The sequence below is a fragment of the Neltuma alba genome, unplaced genomic scaffold (assembly GCF_004799145.2).
Source record: "Neltuma alba isolate B1F8T4 unplaced genomic scaffold, ASM479914v2 tig00011408_pilon, whole genome shotgun sequence".
Classification (NCBI taxonomy): Eukaryota; Viridiplantae; Streptophyta; class Magnoliopsida; order Fabales; family Fabaceae; genus Neltuma; species Neltuma alba.
In genome coordinates, this window is record NW_021636094.1 from 225405 (window position 1) to 232311 (window position 6907).

Consider the following 6907-nt stretch of genomic DNA (forward strand, 5'->3'; position numbering starts at 1 on the left):
AAAAGAAAAAAATGAAAAAATGAAAAAAAAAAAAGGCATTCTCCTTAGAACTTTGTAAATATTGAGTCTGATGCATGTGCTTCAAAGTCATTGAGAAAGATGCTATTAGCTAAGAGTTATTAAGGTCATGATGCATACATGTCTCTTGCTATGTTCTTCATTCATCCCATTTTACCATATTCTCCAACACTACAACCCTCTTAAAGACCCCCTGATTCATGAACTTTTGCACTGTTAATGATTTGGAATTTAGACTTTTTACAAGCATACATATAGTAGGGCTTAGCTTAAGAGGATTGGAGTGAGATAACCCACTTGTGAAAGATGACAGAAACACTTAATCTCCTTGAGTGCTTCCTGTTGCTTTATTACCATTAGATTAATTGCGCATCTTGTCTAATCTCTTTCTACTAATTCTTGGGTGACTTATGTGAATTTAAAGGATGAAGTTAATTAAATTTCCACATTCATACTTTGAGCTTGTTTCATTCTAACTTGTCTTTAGTGATTGCTTGTATTTCGTTGCTTTGTCCAGGAGTACAAAAGTTCAAGTGTGGGGAAATTTGATAAATCCTGATTTTATATTAATTTTTCTTATCTTATTTGGGATTTTTATCAATTAAATTGGGCATAATTTCATTGATTATGATTAATTGGGATTAATTGTGATTGGATGAAAATATTGCTAAAAAGGGCCCCAAAAAATCATATTTTTATGATTTAGTGTAATGATTTTTTTTAAAAAAATATGATATCACAATATCTTAGATTGTATTTGGAAGGAATATTAAAAACAACAAAAAGAAAAAAAAAATGGAACACTGCGTTTTAGCTTAGGGCTAGGGATTGTTTGAATAATCATCATCATCCAGAGATCGCGCGCATTGTGGGAGCAGAACGGCGGGTTTAATTTTCTTCATCAGCATCCTATACATATACAACACGACACGCAAGAGGACACACACGCTACCTCCATTCACCATTCACCACAATCATCATCATCCTATTTCACTACCACCAAGCCCCCTTCAACCATTAACGCGGCACCTCACCACCCCCAAAATCACCGTTTTCGATCATCACCACCTTCAGGACAGCACGCACATACCGGGAGAACTGGGAGCTGGAAACAGAGCTCGGTAGAGACAGACGGAGAGGTAGCGACCTTCAACTCATTCTTCTCATCCACCGCCCGCGATTTCTCTGTCGTGCCATCAGAGTCGTGATTCCACAGCCATCGCCGCCGGCAAGCCCTCTTCTGCTTCTGTCATTATTTTCGGCCAGACCCCACAGCTCCGAATTATTCTTCTTCCATGGCCAAATTGCACATTGAACTAATGTTGGCAGAATCTCCAACCATGTGCAGCTAATTTCACCGAGCTTCTTGGAGATGGATGATTGGGTTTGAGCGGGGAGTTTTTTTGTTTCAATTCTTTTAATTTAATTGAGTAATAGATTTGCTAAGTTAGAATTGATATTATTTAATTAAATTTTCTGAGGTTGCCGGTTGTAATTCTTAGTTTAGAATTGAATTTTTGTGATTGAGATTGGATTTTGCAGTTTGAGATTTATATAATTATATCCTGTTTGAAGTTCTATATGGTTATGTTATTCTTTTATAGTTTGAATGAATTTTATAATTACATGGTACTTATTAAATATCTCAAGTTGAGTGTTCCTTGCATAGAGACCCGAATTGCATTAATCTAATCCTAATGGCACACTAATGGGTTTTCAATGGTAATTTTAATTGGTGGTTGTAGCTAGAGTTTTAGGACATCTATTAATTAGGATTATTTGACTTAATTAGTTATTAAGGTTTTGATGAACAAAATAACTTTCATATCGTTTTGAGCAAGGATAACCCAATTTTCATTTTCCAATAAGCATTATCTCATATCTCCTTAAAATCCAAATTTTTTCATTTGCTACGTTTTTTATTAATTTTCTTTCAATTTCAATTTCAAATTATCTTTTCATTTTTTTCATAAAATAAAATCCAAAAAAAATTAGAATTATTTTTAATTTATTTTGAAAGTATTTTTTAAATAAAAAAATAAAAAAACCTTTTTAATCGCAATTTTGATTTTTAGTTAATTTAGGACCTAGTTAATTTTTGACTCCAATAAGAGAACAACTTTGGTTTTGCATCACTTGTTGCATTCTAAATTTAATTTAATTTGACCCAAAGCGACATTGAGGATCAAATGGTGTTATAGAGGTGGTGGAGAAGATCCTAAAATCATTTCCATCTGCAATAAAAGTTGTGGATGAAGAAGGAAATTTAAGAACACAGTTCTATTAGCAGCAGAAAAGAGGCAGACCAAGGTGTATCAGATTTTGTGCGGAAATGAAAAGATTAACAAAAGTGCATTTAGTTAAGTGGATAAAGATGGGAAGATCGCATTGCACTTGGCAGCCAAGCTTGGGGTCAACCTAAATTGGCAGCCAACTACTCCTCATTTTGTAATGTAAATTACATTACAAAATGGGTCATATATATTTAGAACCAGAAGAGTACCATGGTAGAGGAATACAAGTGGTTTGAGGTGCGTATCTATATACTTGCTATTAAAATTTCTTTGGCTTGGTCATAAGGTCTAATCTAAAATTAATATATATAATCACTTTATTGCAAAGATTTATTCAAAATGTTGGATATATAAACATATATAAATGGTTATGCAGTTTTTGAAAAGTTCAGTGCCTTCTGAATTTTGGGAGAAATACAACAATGATAGGAAAACAGCAGAAGAAATCTTTAGAGAGAGTTACAGCGAACATATGACAAGTGACAGACAGTGGTTGAATCAGACCTCACAAACATGTTCTGTGGCATCGACCCTAGTCGCTGGGATGGCCTTTCAATATATTGTGTCAGAGAAGTTCGATGGAAAGGACTACTCATCACTTGCGGCCCTTTCCTTGTCCCTCAGTTCCACCATCTCCGTTTTGGCCATACTTGCTTTTCGTTCTCAATCTCTTATCTTGTGGAGATATGCACCTTTCATGCTTCAAATTGCTATCTTGACCATGTTCGGCTCCATTGTTGCATTGTGGATATCTCTCATGCTCCTTGGCAAATCTTTAACAACTTGCGCAATTCTTGGCTCTCCAATTGCCATCCTTACCATTCTCTCACTACCAATATTTGTTGGTCCTACGTTGATGTCTTTTTTTACCAAGGTTCCAACCCCTAACCCTAACACCACAAGTGCCATCCGCTATCGAAGGCCCCAAAAAAAGGAAAATGAAGCAGATTCGAAGCCGCAAAATTAAGTGCATCTCTTGCTATTGAAACTACACAATCCATCATCGCTTTCATTTAAAAACCTCTTGTGTGCGTGATTTGATATATACTTCTATTTCTCTTTTGTTTGCAGTAATGTGTGTGCAATTATTAGCACACTATTTCAACGTCGTAGTACCGTTCTTGTAGAGATTTGTGATAACTACCACTAAGACCTTACTTATATTTACCTCGACTTGACCAAATTGAGTGATCTAATTAAATTGTTGGGATGATTACCGTTTGCAATTACTGAGCAAATATTACTTAATTATCGCCAGGACCTTGCTCATATATACCTCGACGTGACCAAATTGAGTAATCTAATTAAATTGTTGGGATGATTATCGTTTGTAATTACTGAGCGAATAATGCTTAAATATTACAATCTGTCATAATCAAGTTTACACCTTCCAAAGAATCTGTGTAAGCAAGAACAATTGTGAAAGAGTGTAGTTTGCACATTTTTAAACCAGGCAGCACCGCCATGATTTCTGCCGAGGTTGGTGGACGGAAACCAAGACGCTGTTGGAATCCCAGGACCCAATGGCCCTTTGAATCTCTGAGTAGACCACCACAAGCCGCCTGTCTCTGCCTATTCACTGATCCGTCTCTGTCAAGGCGAAAGTATTCGTCTTCAGGAGGTTGGCATCTGCTTTCTGGGTTGGTTGAAAGGTTGAAGTGCTGTGTGTGTATTTCCCCTGTTACGTTGTCTCCATTAAGTGATATAGAAGTTTGGATGCTCCATTAGCGTGTAATCTGTTGCCCTCCTTGATACTTTTGCATCTATTCTTTCACAATTGCCAGCAGACAAAACTGAACTCTTTTGTCCATGGCCATCTACTGAATCTTTCATTTCCTTGCTCCAGGCGTATTCAAATTTCCCCGAAGCCGAACCTGCAAGTTAGTGGAAAAGACATTAAAGAGATGGTTAGTTTTAACAATATTAATCCACACATTTCCGGCTATCTCACAGTCAGGACGATGTGTAAAAGTGTTTCCCCTCTGAGCTCTAAGGGAGTTTGTTGGAAGCCTCTCAGGGATTACTTGCCAATGGAAGATTTTCAGTTTTTCGGGAACTAAAAGTTTCCATATTTTCATCCATTGAGAGGATCATGTCTTCGATATTTCACCACCGTACTATATATAGACTGCTTTGACACTGAAATTTCCATCATTACCGTGCCTCCAACAGAAACCATCTTCTTCCCTTTCCATCGGCGGGTGATTTTGGGATATAATATTGATAATCCCTTGTGGTGGGAACCTATTCCATTCCTGAACGAGGATTTAGAGGATGAAAGTTATCCTTGTGGTAAGAATAACTAGCTGCATTGGATATTCCTGCTGCCTTGGGTATGGGGCTTCGGCTGTGTTGAGACATTGCAAAGAGCATTTTCAAATGACTTTTGATAAAACCCAATTTTTATAAATTTTATCCCGCACTAATTCAAGATTTAAATGATAATTTTGAGTTTAAATGGATTTTTACGTATTATTGAATTCATTGGTTGATTTTTGGATTTTTCATAAAAATTGAGATTTTGGATTAAAAATATAAATATTTTGTGATTTCCTATTTTTGACTTGGAATTAATTTTTCCAATTTCCTTAGAAATAAGTCTCATATTTTTAAAGATTATTTTTGGAAAGTTTTACAATTTCTTACCTAATTTTTGTACATATCTGATATTTAATTTTTGATATATATTTTATTATATTTGGATATAATCTACATTAATTGATGCACTTAAATTCTTGTAGGTTAAGGAAGAGCATATAAGAAATCTAATGGTGCAAGATTATTTCTTGAAATTTAAGCACAATCCAATGGCTAATATCAAGTGGGTCAATTAATTACTAATGGGATTGAGTTTTGGATCCCCAAAAATTTTCTTTTTTCTCCCATTAAAATATTCCCCTCATTCCATATAGTAAATTTACGCCTAATATCAATTTTTTTCTCCATTCACGGATTGCACCATATCTTCCTTCATCCCATATTCACGCGGAGGCTCACTCTCTCAGCCATAGACTTGATCAAGAAAAGCTCTCTCTCTACGGGTTCATCTTCAACTTCCGCTCCATCTCTTACTCATAAACTATTCATTATCCCAATCCCTTCAGTCACGCCACTTCTCAATTATCCACCCAACATCACTTTCGCTATTCATTGCGTCACATACCCATGAATTGCACTAAGGAGCTTGGAGGAAGAGATACGTTGATGGAGGCTTAAGCTTGTTAGGGAGGCAACTTGGGAGGAGCATGGAGGGAGCTTGAGCCTGGGCTAACACTTGAAGACCATAAGGGAGTGATATTCCATTTATCTTTTTAATTCAAGGACTTGAAATTATTTAGTTTTAAATAATTTTGAGTTGTATTTTTGTGAGACAATTTAGTTTTAGATTTTCATTTTTATGCTTGGATTGGATTGATATTTGGATTTTATTTGTATTGAGACACTTGCTGAAGTTTATGTTTATGAACCTTTGCATTGTTAATTGAATTTATAATTGAGCTTTCATTATGAGTTTAATTATCAATATGGTTTGAATTGCAAATTTGGGTTCTTTTGCCTCTTGATTGTTTAATTGAGTTGGTAAATTATCTAATTGTTTAATTGGATAACCCTAAACATAATTTCCAAAATTAATTTGAATTATTTGTCATTGGTTTTTATGAGTTTAATTAACCAACCTTATATCATTATGAGTTCTCTAATGGTTTAAGGGTTTTTGAAATTGAGGGTTCCATTTGTTTCAAATAGGCAATTAGACTTATTAATTCCACTCTCTTATCACTTTCCATTGGTCTAATTAACTTATTAAGGTTATGAAGGTTAAATCCATGTGAATCCTAAGTTGTCCCCTCTACCGTACCCGAAGAGAAACTTCTCAATTTTTACTTGTCAATTTTCTTTGCTTTCTAGTTAATTTTCTTTATTCATCATTTTTTATTTTCCTTCAAAAAAATCCCCCCCAAAAAATTGCATTGCATTCATTTAGTTTAATTTAATTTTCATATAGATTTTAGGACATTTGCATCTTGCAATTAGAATTAGAATTTTACATTTTAGTTTAGGTCCAATTTATTGTATTTTCTTTATCATCTAAATTTTTACCTAAAGAAACCCATAACTTACTTCTTGGAAATAATGACCTAGGTCGATCCTAAACTACAATTAATTAAGACTTAGTTTAATTGAGTACTTTAATGACAAAGGCATCATCAAACTTGCTTATAGTTTTGGGTCAGACCCAATAGATTGTACAGGTTGAATTATAGATTTTGGACCTTGGGTCACCGTTGATCCAATGTGGCTTTCTAACACTTCACTTTCTTGGATTTGCCTCGCTTCCCTTTTCCCTTTAAAGGCTTTAGGTAACCAGGGTTTATACTTTTTCTTTGCATAATGCATGTACATTATGATTTAGCATTGTTGTTGAAATAGCATATGACAATCTATTTATTGATGAACATGGAATTGAATTGGGAATTGCTGGATGTTGCTGAGATTTACTGTGTTGATTCGTTTATTCTTTCAACGCATAGTTTGGGACTTGAAAGGGAGTAGGGCAGGCTAAGTCATTATGCTGATCACATAATATCATCTCA

At 34.8% G+C, this 6907-nt stretch overlaps 1 long non-coding RNA gene across 1 annotated transcript; it reads left to right on the top strand.

The window, feature by feature from the left end:
• The first annotated feature begins 2518 nt into the window (after positions 1-2518).
• LOC114712988 (uncharacterized) lies at positions 2519-3112 on the top strand. The gene is made up of 2 exons (XR_003737296.1): positions 2519-2549; positions 2689-3112. It is a non-coding gene; the product is annotated as an uncharacterized LOC114712988 (long non-coding RNA).
• Positions 3113-6907: the final 3795 nt, after the last annotated feature.